The 20,259-nt window shown below is 32.9% G+C and overlaps 1 pseudogene; it reads right to left on the reverse strand.

Annotated features, from left to right (window-relative positions):
- Positions 1-3,335: 3,335 nt before the first annotated feature.
- Positions 3,336-4,541, reverse strand: LOC141493819 (activating signal cointegrator 1 complex subunit 1 pseudogene; annotated as a pseudogene).
- Positions 4,542-20,259: the final 15,718 nt, after the last annotated feature.

Genomic DNA, 20,259 nt, shown 5'->3' on the forward strand with positions numbered 1-20,259 from the left:
TATTATTTGGTAGTAGATATTAGGAGGTTATTGAACGTTTTTGAGGAAGATAGCGACATAATTAAAGGACTTTTTAAATATTAAGATAGAACAGGTAGAAGAAAGGAGATGAAACAGTTAGCACCAAGAAACAGGTTCCTAGCTCTCGGTGAGTGGTGAAAGGTAAGCAAGACAGAGCTGTCAAAAGTAGGAAAGCAAGGATTCACAAATCACCACTGAATAACAGATAACAAACATTATAAAAGTACTAGTGTCTCAACCCAGAATATCATAGTTGGCTATACATATGTGAAAGCTGTCAACTGTTATTTGTAACATTCTTTTCCTATTGATAATTCTCTATCTAATTTCAAGTCATCTTGTATTTGGACCACCCCATCTCCTACTTCTAAAAGCAAATAGAAAGAATGGTTCTTTTTTAAAAATTTTATTTATCTAAGGCAATGGGTTAAGTGACTTGCCCAAGGTCACACAGCTAGGCAATTATTAAGTGTATTGAGGTCAAATTTGAACTCAGATCTTCCTGACTCCAGGGCCAGTTCTCTATCCACTGTGTGACCTAGCTGCCCTGAATGGTTCTTTTTTGGTTCTCTTTCTGTTCTTTGACTCAGCTTCCTCAGTTTCCTTGCTGAAAATTATGGCTGTCTCCTTGATCTTTTGCTCTTTTCCCTTAATTTTATCTTGCATGACTTTCTTATCAGCTCCTTTACCTTCAGTTATTATTTCTCTGCAGATAATTTCTAGATCTAGATAACCAAATCTCTTCTTGCTCCTGAGCTCTACTCCCACATCACTCTGTTTTTTATACACCTAAAATTTGATGTTTTATAGCTATCTCAAGCTAAACTGTCTAAAATAGAACTCATTATCTTTACCCACAAATCTATTATTCACAACTTTCCTTTACCTAGAATTCCCTGCAATTTTTTCTATCACTTAACCTCCCAAACTCAATGTTATTCTCACCTTTTTATAGACACTAGCTTCACATGTCCATCTTTCTGTAGCTGTCTAAGTATGATAAACTCTATATATTTTTTAATTTTGCATTGTTCTTTATTAGGGTGCTCTATGAATCCGTTATATATTGTATAGTTTTGAAATCATTCACTGAAACTTGTGTTGCATAAGTATTCATTATTTTAAACATTTCTTCTCATGCAATTCTGTATTTAGAATGCCAGAACATCTTTTAATATATTCGGTCATAATATTCTTTTTGATATGCTCAGTATTTCTTACCTGAAGGATACTAAGATATTTATAGGTATTATCTTCATCTAATGATTCAATGTGACTTCTAGATTCAATCTCAAACTCTTTGATCTTTATCTGTCCTTGATTGTTATCTATCATTCTTTGATTCTCATATAAGAATTTTATACATATCAAGTCTAACTGGAATTTTATATAACAGGAGAATGGTAGAGGAGATATGTTCTCTGTGTTACAATGCAATTGTACAGTTTTGTCATCTATACATATCAGGTGATTAGTAGAATGTTTTGTTTCAACTCCCTCTTTAATTTGGAAGTTCTATTCAGTTCTATTAGAAAAAATGAATGTGTTTATTAAAATCATGATGGGCTTAAACTATGCAAAAATATCACATTTTATATGAATCATAGATAGATAGATAGATAGATAGATAGATAGATAGATAGATAGATAGATAGATAGATAGATATAGATATATGAAATTGTCCTGCTGGATTATTTTAAATAGAAAAAAAGTTTTCTATGTAAGCATCAAATGTATTCTCACTATCCTGGGTTCTATTTCACAAATTTAAAATACATCAATAAATCATAAGTGAAGAACTGAGTCTGAGGTTTTGCAAATAATTATCCAAGTCTATCTTAATTATTTTATGCAGATGAACTTTTAATTTGTTTTTACAACTACATAAAAGGGCAGTTTTAACCAATCATTTTTTGCAAGGTTTTGAGCTTTACAACTTTTCTCCATCCCTCCCTTCTCTCCACCCTCTACCCCACAGAAATCAATCCAATACATTTGTAGCTATAGATTGAAATCAAACATGTTGTGAAAGAAGAATCAGATTCAAAAGGAAGATGGAAAACAGTAATAAAAAATACACAATACATAAGACAACTTTCAAAAATTGAAGATGATAAGCTTTGGTCTTCATTTATACTCCACAATTCCTTCTTTGGATACAGGTAGTATTCCTCATCACAAGTCCTTTAAAATTGTCTTGGATTATTGTGCTGCTGAAATGAACAAGTCCATCAAGGTTGATCATCGCCCCATGTTGTTGTTAGTGTGTATAATGTTCTTCTGGTTCTGCTCATTTCACACTGCATCAATTCATGCAGACCTTTCCAGGCTTTTCTGAAATCCTGGCCTCCATAATTTATTATTTAGCAACAGTGTTCTATCATATATACATATATATATATATATATATATATATATATATATATATATATATATATATATATCACAGATTGTTCAACCATTCCCCTCAATTTCCAATTCTTTGGCACAACAGATTGCTGCTATGTTTGTATGTTTGTTATTTTTGTATGTTTGCTATTTTTACCCTTTTTCATGATCTCTTCAGGATATAGACCCAGTAGTGGTATTGGGTATTGCTGGACCAAAGTGTATGCACAGTATTATTGCCATTTGGGCATTAATTCCAAGTTCCTCTCCAGAAAGGATGGATCAGTTCATAACTCCACCAACAATGCCAACAATTTATGAGAGCCCCAGGTTTCCCATATCCCTTCCAACATTGATCGTTTTCCTTTCTAATCATATTGGCCAGTCTGAGAGGTGTGAGTTGTACCTTACAGATGTTTTAATGTGCATTTCTCTAATAACTAATGATTTAGAGCAATTTTTCATATGACTATGGATTACTTTGATTTCCTCATCTGTAACTTGCTTTTGCATATCCTTTGACCATTTTTCAATTGGGAAATGGCTTGGTTTTTTTTTTTTTTTTAGTTTTGGAAATTAATTTATTCACTAATTAGTTAAAGAGTTACGTTATTTACAACCCTAGAAAACACTTCTCATGTGTTAAATTACCATATTGAAAAATGGTAGTTGGACTTTGGGGGAAATGGTAAGCAGTGAGAAAAGGGATATTATGGGAAGATTTTAGAGAAGGCCTTAGTCATTCACTTCAAATATAGCCCCCAAACTTCTTGAGTTCTCCTGAAATAAAAAATAAAAGGAAAGAGACTTGGAGTGAGAGAAGGGATGAAAGAGAAAAACAAATTAAGAGTCAGTACACCAGAATAAGGAGGGAAGACTGGGGTGGGACAAAGCCAGAGCTGTGAGCACTCCTCCCTCTGCTGGTTTGTGGCAAGAAGTGAGTAAGTTTTAGCACTGACATTCTCCCAGGGAACTTTGCATAGTCCTGCTGATATCATCAATGTTTTCACTGCTGTGATCCAGAGAGATAAATAAAAACCACCACATGGTTTGCAATTCCATTAGATACAAAGGATTGGGTAAAGTGAAGATCTCAGGAGAAGTCAACTTGCCCGGAGGAAGCATAGTTTCCAGAGCTGTCTGTGGAGAACCTCTGAGAGATGTGAACTGAATTGAGACACAGCTCCCCAAAGCTGAAGTTTTCAAAAAACCTGTTAGAGGCTATGTCTGCTAAGGTACATACCAGTGGGATCTTTCCTGAATAGAATGTTCATGACTGTAGCATGGAGTTTCACTCTGTCCCATTCCTTCATCATCAATCCAGACAACACAAATCATTCTACTAGCTGATCAGCTATCAACTGAAGCCTGTCTGTGCCATCCTTCATGTGAACTTTAGCATAAAGAACATCCATCATACTAGGATCATCATTCATATATTCTATCCCCAACATCTCTGCTAACAGTGGTTTACCTCCAGCAATTTTATTGATGAAATCCTCTTTACATTGCTGCAGGAGTTCACATGCCCACTGAATCTCTTGATCATTGAGAAGCATTAGAGTTCCAATAGTTAAATGAAGTTTTGCTGGATTTTGGAAAAGACAATTTCTGATCCCACGATCCATTGAGCACTTCTCCAAAACATTTTCCTAGAACTTCAAGAACCCCTCCTGAACATTAGGTTGGTTAAAGGAGAAAGAAGAAAGTGAGTAAAGTGCTGTTTTCTTTGGAAACTCTCCACAAGAACATCAATTCGAGTTTTGGCTGAGATGACACCACCTCGGTGCTGACCCATGATTACAATTTCTCCTTCCATTCCAGGTTTAGGAATGTTAATAGAAGTTCGAGTTTCCATTTCTATTTTCTTTCTGGTCTCACCTTTCTTCCCAATTATATATTTGAACAGTAGACTAGGAACTGCCACTGCACACTGGAAGCCTCTCTCTGTCTGCTCCACCACACAGGAGTCACTGAGTTTTTCTGAACACTCCATGGGCTCTCCATAGAAATCTTCATCTTCATCTTCATCTTCATGCTGATAGGTCTGTTCTTGGATAAAATTTTTCCTGTAAATATGCCCTTCAATTTTTATAAGCTGTGGTCGGAGGACTTCAATAATGCTTCATCCAGAAAAATTAGCGCCCGGCGTGGCCCCAGAGCAGCGAAAAGAGTGGCTTGTTTTTTTTTATTCGACTCAGTTCTCTGTATATTTCAGAGATGAGTCCTTTGTCAGAAATACTAGTTGTAAAAATTGTTTCCCAATTAAATACATTCCTTTTAATCTTGGTTACAGTAGTTTTGTTTGTGAAAAACATTTTAATGTAATCAAAATTATCCAATTTGTTTTTTATAATGTTTTCTAACTCTTATTTGTCATATACTGCTCCCCTTTTCATAAATCTGATAAGTAAACTATTCCTTGTCCTCCTAATTGATTTATGGTATTATCTTTTATGTCTAGATTCTGCACCCATTTTGACCTTAAATCTATCTTAATCTTATAGTGTTTTCAAATACTTTATTAAAGTGTTACTGAATTGATAATAAGCTGATCTAAAGAGTACTTTTGGGACTTTTTTTAACAAACTTGTTTTCCTTATCTTTGAATACATTGGGTTTTTCAATTTGTTAGAAAATTATTTTTAATGATTTTAATCTACAATAAACTATTTGTATAAAGTAAAAGAACCAACAATTAGTTTCTATTTGTAGGTATTACTGGGGCTCTCAGATTTTGGTAGCAGATATGTGATACCCTCAGTCTAAAAAAGATAGGATTAGGCTGGCAGCAGAAAGGAAGATGGTTAAGTGCTTTGCTGGTATTTTATGGGTAACTATAAAGTTTCTGATCAATCATTATGAAACTTATAAAATCGTTACTGGACATTTTTGCTAAAAAAAGTTTTAGTCATCTCCAATAATGTAACTATTCTTTTATTCATTACATTGAAAATAAACATGCTGGGGCAGCTATGTGGCATAGTGCATAAAGCACTGGCCTTGGAGTCAGGAGTACCTGGGTTCAAATCTGGTCTCAGACACTTAATAATTACCTAGCTGTGTGGCCTTGGGCAAGCCACTTAACCCCATTTGCCTTGCAAAAACCTAAAAGAAAACAACAACAAAAAAAGAAAAGAAACATGCATTCTGTTTTTTGTTTGATCTAACTTATAGTTTTGCAATGTTATACTTCTTGAACTATATAGGTGGCCAGAAATTCTCCACTTTCTTCTTATAGAGTAATTCCACTATATTTTTTATTTCTTTACTTTTCAAGCTATTATAGTGAAGTTTTATTTATGAATTCCTTTCTAATTATTTCTCTTTTGTTGTCTCCAAACACATCCTATCCTGGTCAAGTTTTCTATTTCATGTACCAGCTACATATTGATTCAATCTTCTAATGCTTTCCTATAGAACTTCAATACTTCTCTCAATCATCTCTACCTCAATTTTTGGCACCTGTGCTTAGGGGTATTCCATTATAGTGTCCCCTTTCCTGATATTGTTCTTATAACTCATCTTCCACATATCCTACTGCTTGTAGATGAATTTTATATCATGATTTTATTGAATTCAGTTTCTGTATGAATCAAACCAATTCTGTTTTTATACTTAGACAGAACCTCAGTAATTGCAAAGGAGTCACTAAAAGATTCAAATAGAAATTGAAACAGTACAATTCCATGAGTATTTATTTGATTTTTATTTTGATGACTTTGTGATTTCATCAGTGTCAGTATTTCCTCCGTAGGTAGGAAAGAAGGAAACAAACATTTACTCAGTCCCTACTATATGGCAGGCACTTTAGAAATATTACCTCATTTATTCCTCACAACTTTGAGAGGTCAATATTGTTATTTCCCCCATTTACAGTTGAGGAAACTGAGGCAGGAAGCTCTTAAGTAATTTGCCCAGCATCCCACAGATAATAAGTATCTGAAGCTAGATTTGAATTCAAGTCTCCCTGACTCTAGGCAAAGCAATCTATTCACTACACCAACTAGCCATAGATAACTATTCACCTATACCTTTCTTATCTTGTGTGATTCTTGTCTAAGCATTCCTGTAAATTTTCAGTAGAATTATTCTACTGATAATGGTAATATGCTAGACTATGATTAATTATTGGATATAAGTGTAACAATTGGGATTCACATCTGTTGTCCCTCAGTATCATTTAGAATACTGACACCTTTTCTAATCACACCTTTGTTTTACATCACTTCTTAGAAATGGCAATATTGGTAGTATGTTTACACTACTTATATATGTTATTGTTGGTAGTGTTTTACAACTCATTTAAACTTAGATTTTTTACTCAATACCTTTCACTTTATCTCTTATCCCTCCTACAGAATTTGTATTGAAAGAGTAATCTTGCATAAAATAGGTTATCTAAATAGCCTAGCTAATATTTGCCAGTTGGCTGAACGAAACATCAGAAACCAAAATTGGAAAATTTGTGAAGATTCACTGACAAACATTCATGCAACATTATTCATAGCAACTGATCCTATACTTTTATAGCAGGGGGAATTGACCTTAAGACTAATTAGTAATTTAAATGCTGGCAGTTCTAATAGAAGCAAATTAATATGAAACATTTGAAAAAATCAAGTTAGTACCTTTCTTCTAAAAAAGACTTTCACTTTCATGGTATTCTTCAAATCCAAAGAAAATGAGGGTAAGATGGGTGGTGAGGAGGGATACACATGTTTCTGTGTGTGTGTGTGTGTGTGTGTGTGTGTGTGTGTGTGTGTGTGTTTATTAAAGAGAAAGATAGAGGACACAGACAGGGAAATAAAGACAGACAGAAATAGTCTCATAGAAAGAAACTCAAAGACAGTCACAGAGACATACAGACCCATAGAGACAGAGACAGACTGACAGAAAATGGCACAGGTTTTTCTTGGTATTGAAACTATGACTGGTCTCATAATCATCCCTCAGGTAAAGACATATGTCAAGTTTACTCAGTTAAGAATTTTCCTGTCATGGAAATAATCTCTTCAGTTCAATCTGCACATAGTTCCTGCTCAGTTTAATAGGAGTATATAACTCTTATTTAAATGAGATTTGTTTTAAAAATCTGCCAAATTTGTAGAAAAATTATCAGTTCAATGCAATGTAAATATTTTTAGTATGAGAACCTAGGTTTAAAATCTGAGCTTTATAACTTACCATTGTGACCTCTGTTAATTCCCCTAATTTTTTTCCTAAATTTTAAAATAAAGAAAATGGATTAAATTATAGCTCTGAATTCATTATGTTAATATTAATGGTGTACACATGTACACACACACAACAGGGGGAAAAGCAACTAGTTGATTGTAGAAAATTTTGATCTAATAGGAGATTTAATGGCAAGAAATTTTTTATTAATTAGGGATTTACACCCATTTATTTTCATTGTCATGAAGACAATCTATTTGAGAGCAGTTCTTTTTTTGTAGTTTATGTACTGGTCAATTTCAGGAAGTCTACACAAATCTTTTCTTTTGGAGCAATCATTCTTAGAATAGATTGCAATCTCTGCAATCTTATAATAAATTTTTAAATTTGTTTTAAAGTTTAATTCATTGTATTCCAAATGATTTTTAATGTCCTTGGCAACAGAATTTGCTATTTAACTTTAATGATAAAAAGTAAATAATTTTGTTAATAGTATAGGCACTAGAATTTTATAACACGGAGAAAATACAGTGGATATTAAGTCAACGTTTTCTTTTTCCTCTTAAATTAAAAACCTCATACAATGAAATTGCACTAATTTGGAATTCTCAAGGTTAGGTTGAAAATTATATTTTGTCTGTTTATAAGGGTCTAATAAAGAACATTTGGAGAAAAAAGTATGAATAACACAAGAAAGTATGCTGAAACTAAGAGAACAAACTTTTAGCAGTGGGTTTTTTTTACTTATAAATTTATTTTATTATATAGGAAGTTTTCGTATACATAAATGATTTTAAAATATAGTGTACACTGGCCACTATAACATTTTTTCAATAAATATCATCTTTAATAGAGTAGCATTACTAGCAATTTTACTTCTTTAAGGCAACACTGAAATACACACACACTCACAAAAACACACACACACAAACAACACACAGACATACCACTCTAAGTAAATAATGCAATGTAATTTTTTTGGCCATTTCTCTTTGACAGTGCAGTTCAATGTCTGAGTTTTAATTTAGATCATTAATATTGTACAGTAATAAATTATACTGAAACAAATATAGCGTATAATATAGCATAAATACCTTCTTTAAAAATTGCACTATTGTAATAATTACAGAAAAATTCAAAATTAAGCTCTCATATAGTTTAAAAGTAAATTCTGAAAATGTATGTGACCTTCTAAATTTTAACTTTATCACCTTTTTGTCAGGAAGTAAGACGTGTGTTTCATCATTAGTTTTAGACTCATGTTTTATCATTGTGTTGATCAGAGGTCTAAAAAGTCTTTCAAAACTGTATTTCATTGTATTGTTATAATAACTACATAAATTTGTTTTCCTCACTTTTCTTTTCATCAGTTTATTGAGTTCTTCCTAGCTTTCTCTTTCATGGTACAATAATATTCCATCACATTTATAGAATAAATGTTGTTGAACTGTTCCCCAATAGGTAAACAGTTCCTCAGTTTCCAGTTTTGGCTACCAAAAAGCATTTTAGATATATGCCAATAATTGATATACAAGTTACAAAACACTGTTTCCAATATCCTCAGATAGCCAACCTGCTTATACTCTGATACCTTAATTTGAATTACTAAATGTCCTTTTGAAAAAAAAAATGATATACTTGTTGAGGGGGAAAACATCTATAATTCAAACCTCCCATTAATTCATGAGGTACTTATTACCTCTTCCTACTCCGGGATTAAAAACACATATGTTCATAGTTTAAAACAGTTTGCTTCTTTATTGATTTCAAAGAAAAGCTTTAGGACAGGATGGTATGCATTTTCAGTTAATAACTGAATTGACAATTTTTTGGTAAAGTGTTTTAGAAAACTATAAGAGCATATTATTAAAAATTCAGGAATAGCTTACTTGAGATGAGAAGCAGCATTTGAATTAATGTTATTGTCACATCACTCAATTTTATTACTTCTCATTTTAGTGACTGATTTTAAATCTATTTAATTATGAACATTATATCCTAGAACATATTTCACAAAAGATAGTATGCATTGTCTATAACAAATTCTGTCACCTTTGATTAAACATAACAAAATATTAGTAAATCTATCTACATACAAGTATTAATCTGGAGATAAAAATTAGATGCTGTATCAGCACATAGTCTCCACAGAAAGAATGTATAAATGATAAATTTCCAGAAATAAGTTTTTTGAGAAGCAGTGACTATTATAGACTAAAAACACCTTCATAATAAATGTTATTATTGTTTTTAAATGATATAGGACTGCCTGCAATGGAGAATACCATCTGTATCCAAAGAAAGAACTGTGGCGTTTGAACAAAGACCAAGGACTATTACCTTTAATTTAGAAAAAAAAACTGATATCTTATTGTCTGATCTTGCTATCTCTTATACTTTATGTTTCTTCCTTACGGATATGATTTCTATCTCATCACATTCAATTTGGATCAAAGTATACCATGGAAACAATGTAAAGACTGGCAAATTGCCTTCTGTGGGGGGTGGGGGGAGGGAAGTAAGATTAAGGGAAAAATTGTTAAACTCAAAATAAATAAAATCTTTTAAAAAAAGCATTGTGACATTTAAAAATTAAAACAGCTGCCCTCTTTTGTTAGTTTCAGAAACTAGGAAATAATGGAAATGTCAATGATTTTGAAGACCTATCTCTCTCAAACTTTTAAATCAATATTGAAAGAAAAATTCCATGAAACTGTTGAGTCACACACACACACACACACACACACACACACACACACACACACATACACACACACACACATATAGTATTAGATTAGGAGATTAAAAAGAACTATGCAACAAAAGTCTTAGCTTTAGATAAGTACATACCCCATTCTGTAAGCATTTTTAAACCTATTTTAATGGAGCATGATTACGTCTATCAAGTCAACTGATCCCATTTAAAATAAATAATATGACAGGATCTAGACATGAAAAGCAATATTATAAATAAATTAGGAGAACAAGGAATAGTTTACCTGTCATACCTATGGAAAGGGAAGCAGTTTATGACCAAGGAAGAAATGGAGAACACTATTAAAAATAAACTAGATAATTTTGTTTACATTAAATTAAAAAGCTTTTGCACAGACAAAACTACTGAAACCAAGATCAAAAGAAATGTAGTAAATCGGGAAACAATTTTTACAACTAATATTTCTGACAAAGGACTCATCTCTGAAATATACAGAGAACTGAGTCAAATTTAAAAAAAAAAACAAGCCATTACTCAATTGAAAAATGGTCAAAGGATATGCAAGGGCAATTTACAGATGAGGAAATCAAAGTGATCCATAGTCATATGAAAAATTGCTCTAAATCATTAGTTATTAGAGAAATGCACATTAAAACATCTGTAAGGTACAACCTCACACCTCTCAGACTGGCCAATATGACCAGAAAAGACAATGATAAATTTTGGAAGGGATGTGGGAAATCTGGGCCACTAATACATTGTTGGTGGAACTGTGAACTCATCCAATCTTTCTGCAGAGCAACTTGGAATTATGCCCCAAAGACAACAAAAATGTGCAAACCCTTTGATCCAGCAATACTACTACTTGGGTGAATATCCTGAAGAGATTATGAAAAAAGGGCAAAAACATCACCTGTACAAAAATATTCATAGCAGCCCTGTTTGTGGTGACTAAGAAATGGAAATTGAGGGAATGCCTTAACTAACTGTGATATATACATATATATATGTGTTTGTGTGTGTGTGTGTGTGTGTGTGTGTGATGGAACACTATTGTTCTATTAGAAACAGGAGGGATGTAAATTCAGGGAAGCCTTGGAAGGATTTGCATGAACTGCTGGGCAAGATGAGCTGAACCAGAAAAACATTGAACACCCTAATAACAACATAGGGATGATGATCAACCTTTATGTACTTGCTCATACCATCAGGGCAATAATCAGGCACAATTTTTGGATATCTGCAATGGAGAATGCCTTCTGAATCCTGAGAAAGAGTTGTGGAGTTTGAACAAAGATCAAATACTAGTACCTTTAATTTAAAAAAAAATGTCATCTTATTTAATTCTGCTGTATCTCATACTATATGTTTCCTCCTTAAGGATGATTTCTCTCATCACATTCAACTTAGATGAATGCATACCATGGGAACGATGTAAAGACTAGCAAATTGTCTTCTGGGGGGGGGAAAGCAAGATTTGGAGAAAATTGTAAAACTCAAAATAAATATAAAATATATTAAATATATTTCTAAATATAAAAACTAAAATAAGTCATTTGATTTTCAGCCAATCAATTTTTCCTTAGGCTTCAGATTAAATGTGAAAAATCCTTGGAAGTCATAGTATGAAGTGAAATAATAGAGATAAGAAGTCTGTTTCCATCCTTTGGGTTATGTGGGAAAACATCCAGTAAAGAGAAAACAAGTGGTTCTACTGACAGTGTGTGTGTGTGTGTGTGTGTGTGTGTGTGTGTGTGTGTGTGTGTGTGTGTGTGTGTGTGAGAGAGAGAGAGAGAGAGAGAGAGAGAGGAGATAGCCAGCCAGCCAGCCAAAATTCTAGCAAAGCCAATGAAGAGAGCTTAGTTTTGGCCTTTGCCTAGGTATCTCACCCCTCCCTACAATGTTCTCTGAAGGAGGAATTTGAGAGCTTTGAAAGTTTCAGAGGTTTTATCATCATTTCTCAACCTATTCCAACCCTGGATGCTGAAAGTAGAAATATCATTAGAAGTCAAACATAGATTGACCACAGATTCCTGGCTCCACAAGCAAAAAAATTTCATCATTCCCAAGAGGGAATTTCTTGAGCACCCTATGAATGAGAGAAAAGGAACCCAAGCTCTATGGCCTACCCTTTAAGCACCTGATAATGAATCCTTTATCCCGGACTCTATGTTCTTAATGGATAATGTATTATAGACTTTGGGGGATATTGTTTTTAGGTTTTTGCAAGGCAATGGGATTAAGTGGCTTGCCCAAGGCCATACAACTGGGTAATTGTTAAGAGTCTAAAGCAGGATTTTAACTCTGGTACTCCCAACCCCAGGGTCAGTGCTCTATCCACTGCACCACCTAGCCAGTCCCTTTGGGGTATATTTTTGCAGTATTTTTAAGAATGTCATCTGAGTTATTACCCCTTCCTTTAAAATAAAAATTTTATTTATGATCAACAAATTTATGCTCACCTGAAAATCTTTGAGGGAAGCACACCAGTAGGAACTGTATATGATAAGGTAAGAACTTGATATCTAACTCCTCAAAGGATTCCTTAGAGCTGTCAGAGAATTGTAGCCTTACTCTCAAACTTGAGACTCATCTGTGAGAAAAGGGATTGAAATTAAGATTCCCCATGAAAATGAGCTACAGTCATTTTCAAAAGTGAATGGCAGCTTCAGCAGACCAAGAAAAGAGGAAACTTCTTCCAAGAAAGGAAATGTTATCAAAAGGTGAACTAGATTCATATGGATCACTAATTGATAAACTGCATAAAATAAAAAGACGAGATGCTACAAGGTCTATAAAGATTAAAATGACCTGTATTTGACACTAGAACTATTAAAAGTGACTTGAAGTCTATTAACAGTTTGCAATCACATTTCCACTCACTACTAACTACTTCTTACTTAGTTTACTTTATAATCAAGAACTTTTCCAAGCTGTAGTGGGACATGCTAGGGAAAGAGTAATGGTGAGACTCTTGGTGGGGCATGGGGAGAGAGGATTTGAAGTAAGCAATACAATTACTAACTATTTTAAAGTGCAATTCCTGCATAAATGAATGTACTTCTTTCAATGAAAAGAAATTCAAAACATAATCAAGAAGAGAAAGAAATTACTCAAACAGAAGTGCAACTCAAAATAGAAGAACAAGGTCAAATTCGAGTAGGTTCTTAACTAGGGAGACACAGTAACATTTTGGAAAGAACCGTGAATTTGGAGGACTGAATTAGTAGTAACTGGCCCTAAATTCAAATTCTGACATTAACACTACTTGTGTGACATATGGCACATGAACTCTTTGGATCTCAGTTTCTTTAGCTCTAAAATCACAGTGGGAAGATTGGTCTTGATCTATAATGCTCCTTACATCCTTAGATCTAGGATCTGGTTAATATTATGTTGTCAAAGTAGGGGGGAATATGCTATCATCAGCACTAACTTGATTAAGCTTATAACATAGTTGTTTTGTGCCTGGGAACTGGTTACTGAATTTGAATGTGAAATTTCTATACTAAAAGTTAGACAATCTTAATGTAGAAATTAAAACCTCCATTTTTTTATTTCTCAACACTCTTCATTTTCCTAAGTATAGCAATATGATAATTTCCAAAACCATGTAATTTTGTAAAAAATGAAATGTCAATATGTTCAATTGAAATTCTCAGTAATTAGCTAAAAATTTACATTTTTTTGAATGTTTCATTGTCTCTTTTTTTCCAAGTGATGATAAAACCACAAATGATTTGAAGAAAAATCATTGGAGCAGTTGAAATTTATATAACTAAAAGCAAGAGAGACAGTTAAGTTGTTAACACAAGAACAAAACAAAAAGTCCAGATTCAGAATATACCAATATTGCTATTTTATCATTAAGACTGGCAACTATTGGTGTTGATAGAGAGAAAAGACCTTTGGATTTGCTTTGAATGAAGGCTTTAGCTGCAGAGTGCATGAAAAATGATTAATTTAAAGAATATATTAAAATTATATTTATAGAATTTTAGCAAGAAAAATTTTACCAAAAAAAGCACTTGATGCTTTTAATTTTTATGTTAAATTTTATTTTTAATAGAAGAAATATATTTTCTCTCTCTCCCAACCCTGACTCCATTGGAAAAAAATAGAAGAAAAAGAAAGTTCCTGTAATGAACATCTATAGGTAAACAAAACAAATTTGTGATTTTTCAGAAAACATGTCTAATTCTTTACCTTGCAATATCAATTCCCCATCAGGAAGTATCATCTACAATAGCTCTGTTGTGGGTCTGGACATGAACCTCCGAGAGTCAGGTCAGGTAGAAAAACATACCCAAACATGCAAGGTTGGGAAGTGAAAGTCTACCAACTTTATTTTTGGAAACAGATTTTTTTTATAGCAAAAACTTATGTCAGGAATGACCAGTTAAAGGAGACCTAGTTTCACAAATTCCTGGGAAAATTTACAATATTTCTTTGTAGAAATCTGCATACTTCTCTATCAGAAAAACCTTTTACTACCACTTCCAGAGTCACAGATTATCCCAGGTCAGGGTTCACTGGTGAGCCAATGGATCCTTACAATGAGTAATAATCCATAGGTATCTTTTATGTAAAAACTCACCAAAGATATGCAAATATCACACCCAGGGGCTGATCCTCTACAGATTCCCCCTTCTTAGGCATGCTGAAGCTTTAGGCAGTGTGTTAGGACATCTATGTTTTGTGCCAATGACAAAAGACATTTAAGACAAATGGACATAATGCACAATATCAATAATAATGCAAAGATACCAGGAAGCATGCTCACTAATAAGTTCATAAAATGAAAAGGATGAAACATATTAACAAAGTTAAACAAATTATCAATATCTGAGTCCATTTCCCATTCTAGGTGCCAATGCAATATCATTAAAATTTTATGCAATTTATTCATATCCAAAGTTATGAAATCATTATACCATATTCCATTCAAATAATTTTTTATATTATCCCTTGGAATAAGTGAAGTATTATATTTTAAAGGAGTAACACAAATAGCAGAAAAGCTATAATCACATTGCAATTCTACCTTGTGTTCATTATAGAGGTTTGTAATGGATTAATCAAATGATAAATATCTTCATTAATTCTCTCCTAAGCATTTTCTGATAATTCTTGAATATATTTAGCTTTCACTTTTTTTTCTTTATTCCCTATTTTACAGAAATAGTCACCGAAGTAGCTGCTATAATGGCTGCTATGATACTTAATATTCCAAACATAATGCAACAAAAATCTATTCTGCCTAATTGTTTTTAATGGGTTTTTTTAAGAACTCATCAGCAGGAGACATATACCAGACTTCTGCCTGGGTGAGTATTATAGCAAATTTGGGTTGTCTTATCATGAAAACAACATCATCATCCATCACTTCCTTATTTATACATGCCCAAATAGTGCAATTGTAACAGTTATCATTGTACCCCCTTTTTCTCTGATAATAATGACATCTTTGAAAGATCCTATCATGAAGGCAGTATCTAGTACTGTACATGAAGTTACAATTTCTTTTCTACATAAGATATTTTGTCCAATGTTTTATTCCATTGTATATACCTTATCTCATCTATAGCTGTCATAGCCTTCCATATCTCTGAATTAGCTAAACTGGTTTCTGGGTACATAATTGGTTTAATATAGCCTGGAACACCCCTGTGGAACAACTCTATCAGGAGAATTCCACACTAGTAGCAAAATAAAATGATCATACATTCTTCTATCTGAGGTATGACAGCCAATCCAGGGTGGAAAACATTCATTTTTGAAATCCCAAGCCTATAAATTTAAACAAGGAGGTTCTGTGGGAAATATCTTTCTACCTTCAGTACTTTGTACAAATGGAATTCCTAGTATTTCTAACGTCCTAAATGCTCCCATGCTATTAATATTTGGATGAGTTGAATGATTAGTTTTTCCTAATTTAGCACATGGTTCAACAGCACACATTTTACAAAAACATATAGGTATCAAAATATTTAAACCAGAAGAATTATGCCTAACTTTTCTTCTCAGCATCTCTTCTTTGATATCTCCAGTAGGAACTTTGTTAGATCCCAAATAATCCACAGCTTCCCCAATTAATACAATTTCAGTCATACTCTCTCCCCATAGTAAGGTAGTGACCCATGGAGGGTTTTGAACATAAATCCAATATTCAATTCCTTTTACAGTCCCCAAATTGTTCATGAGTCATAAATTGTCCCATAAGTCCATGATGTATTCTCCTCTCATCTTTTCCTTTTCTATTTCTTAAGTATAAGTTACTTGTTTTCTGTATTACTTGATTCATCTGGTCTGCATGGTCTGATATTTCTTTCTTGTACCCAGACAGTTTCTCCATCTGTGGACAAAACAGAAGCATACCCTAGACCCCAGGTTAATAATGGATCCAGTCATTTTCATTGTTGATGCCTTAGGATCCTTCCACATGACCATTCCCTTCATGTTGCATATCCTTAAAAAAATCTTTCTGCAGGTGTTGTTTATCATTCAATGTTAAGAAATTCATGGTATATAAGGAAAGATTTACTCTCCTTCCTTGTTTCCCCTTTGTTCCTATATATTCCTCCTTCTTTTGCACTTCCAGAAATCTCCTAAGATCTTTATGTTTTCTTTCTACTAAAGCTTGACCAGTGGGATTATAGAGAATACCTGTAATATGTTTTATATTGTGATATAGGTAGAATTGTTTAAATGCCATAGAAATATTTCCAGGGCCATTATATGTTTTTGTGGATTTTTGTAGCAAAACAATGGAATAAATGATCAATCACATCTTGTATAGCCTCTGAACTTTGTGCTGTTACCTTTGTATATGAACTAAATCTATCTACAATAACATGAATGAATTTCATTTTTCAAAAGGTGCAGAATGAGTCACATGCACCTGCTACAATTCATTAGGAATATGGCCTCTAGGATTCTTAGAATAATTTGGAGGGGTAAGTAAAGATGGAATACATAGTTGACAGTATATTACTATATTCCTTGCTTGCTCTCTGGGGCTTTTAAATTCTTTCCTTAATAAAGAGGCATTCTAGTGAAATTTTTTGTGACACTGCCTAGCTTGCTCTTCTACTAAGCTTATGAGAAGTGGAAGGGTTAATTGATCAGCCCTATATTTGCCTTCATGTGTGGGCCCAGGCAATCCATTGTGGGAATGTATGTATTCAGTTAAAAAAGGATTATATTTATCTCTTATAACTTCTTGTAACTCTTTAAAGAGTTGATATAATTCTTCATCCATGCTATGTTTAATAAGTGGTTTCTATGTATCTGACCACATGATAACTATACTTACTATCTGTAAAAAATGTTAAAGGTTTGTGGCTGTTCTATTAATACCATTAATTGGGTATATAATTAATTCTTTAATTTTGATTAAAAATGAGTTTGTAAAAAAATTATGCTTGGACATATAAGTTTAGAATAAGGTCTATCACATTGTTTAAAAATTTCAGGAAGCCCAGAGTGTCATAACTTCAGACATTTTCCCTCATTACCTCTATATAGCAGTCAATCATCAAGGCCAGGCTTTGACACCATTGCAATAAAATAGCTTATATTGATAAAACTAGATCATCTAACTTTTCAACATTTTGCTCATCAGTAAACTACCTAACTATGGGTTACATAATTTTCAGTCTCCCAATCATTTTTCAATGCCTCTCACATTTATTCAGTATTACTGGAAATAATTACAGTTAAGCAACTTCTTCTCAGTTAACCATTTTTGCTTCTTTAAATTTAAACAATAAGTTCTTAACCTACATGAAACATGTTTCCATACTGACATCTCATTCTCTTAAAGTTAACCTTATAACTAAATATCTGTTACACATTAATTTCTTTCACAACTCTGTTTTATAAGCTTATTTTCCTCTTGTTCAAATATGATCCTATTTTCAAAAAGAAAATAATATTTTGTGAATTTAGATTTATAAATAAATAAAATTTTAAAAATCCAATGTAGTTATATATATATATATATATATATATATACATATATATATATATAAAATTTCAAAAAATGCAATGTAAAAATTTTACCAATACCAGGGTTAAAGGATACATATATAATTTCTTCATAAATAACAAATATTAAATAATTTACTTTGATCTTACATATAAATATTCCCTTTAAGAGTCACTAGGTAGAAAAGCACAGATTTTCACAATCTCCCTGAGCCAGAAAGACCTTGAGAAATATATCCTTGTTGGCAAGGTATTGTCTAGCTTTCTTATAACAAATCTTTATAAGGTGTTAGATGATACTTCAATTCATCCATTGTTTGTTACTATAACACAATATTAAAATCTCAAAAAATTGTCTGAATGTTCTTTTTTTTAAGTTTTTGCAAGGCAATGGGGTTAAGTGGCTTGCCCAAGGCCACATGGCTAGGTAATTATTAAGCATCTGAGGTCAGATTTGAACTCAGGTACTCCTGACTCCAAGGCCGGTGCTCTATCCAATGCACCACCTAGCCTCCCTGTCTGAATGTTCTTAAACAAAGTTTACTAATTATACATAACACATTTCAATTTAATGTATATTCCCTTTACTCCCTAAAACTGTAATACATAAAAATTTCTTGAGACAAGATGTTTCTAAAATCCCTTTTTTATGATTACAAGATTTTCTTTAAAGTCCTCTTAATAATCTTATAAATTCCAAACTCATATTCAGGATTACCTTAAATTATTTTCCTTTTCAAAATATAAAAGGCCGCAAATCTTCCTTATCTGTATCAGTTATATTCTAACTTTTCAGTACTCTAACTTAAAGGAACTTTCTGGGTGGCTAGGTGGTGCAGTGGATAGAGCACCGGCCCTGGAGTTAAGAGTACCTGAGTTCAAATCCCACCTCGCACATTTAATAATTACCTAGCCATGTGGCCTTGGGAAAGCCACTTAACCCCATTGCCTTGCAAAAAAAAAAAGAACTTAAAAGAGCATTCTATCCTCACTGACAAAATGATATTCTGGGAATTGGTGATTCCTCACATTTTGAGATATCAAGGTAGTATGCATTAATTACTTACTTTTACTGTTTATCATTCCTTGTTCACTTGAATTTTTTATTTTATATATATATATATTATCATGGTAATTAAGACACATCCAAAAATAATTTTAGGGACAATTTCAATTTCTCCTATATCCCTTATAAGCACAAGTTGCCAAATCAGTAAGTAAAATTCTATTAGTCTATCAGACCAGAAAAGAGACACTAGAAAATAGGAAAAAATAATAGAAGCCCTTCTCCAAAAACAACATGATTCTCAGAAAAATCTCCATTTTTTTTTTTGGACCAATCATGAGTTTTGGGAAAAAAGGATCTAATTTTGAAAAGAGAGAATGGAAAGAAGATTGGCCAATCAGAACACAGAGAACAGCAGGTCTGAGAGCCAGCTGAGAACTTCTCTCTGCCTGTATTTTAAAGCAAACACATATAGACACTTAAACGGAGTCAGAACATTTAGAACCAGGGAAGCCACCAAAATCCAGGGAAACCCCACTCTGCTTTCACACTAGATGGTCCCTTCAAACATTACACAAAGGCAAAAATCAACAGGATAACACCACCAAAGGTGACAAATCTTCCAGGAAACCAGAGGAAAAAGGCAGAGAAACTTCCATTTTTCACAATACATTTTTCCATTCAAAGGTTTTGATGTCTAACACTTCTTGATTTTAACTATAAATAACTACAACTTTTGAGAAGGGAAACAGTCACTCAAAAATCCCTCAGCCTAATTGGAATATCCCCTGTCCCCTTGCAGCTTAGATTAAACCAAATAACTTCAACAGCCCTAAATCTTTTCTGGGATAGGAGTCTTCTAATTTTTAAATCTTCAGTCATCCCATTATTTTCTGTAATAATCAAATTACGTATTTTAAAACGAACCTCATTATCTTATCTTTAAGAAATTAAATAATT

The sequence above is a fragment of the Macrotis lagotis genome, chromosome 7 (assembly GCF_037893015.1).
Source record: "Macrotis lagotis isolate mMagLag1 chromosome 7, bilby.v1.9.chrom.fasta, whole genome shotgun sequence".
Lineage (NCBI taxonomy): Eukaryota > Metazoa > Chordata > Mammalia > Peramelemorphia > Peramelidae > Macrotis > Macrotis lagotis.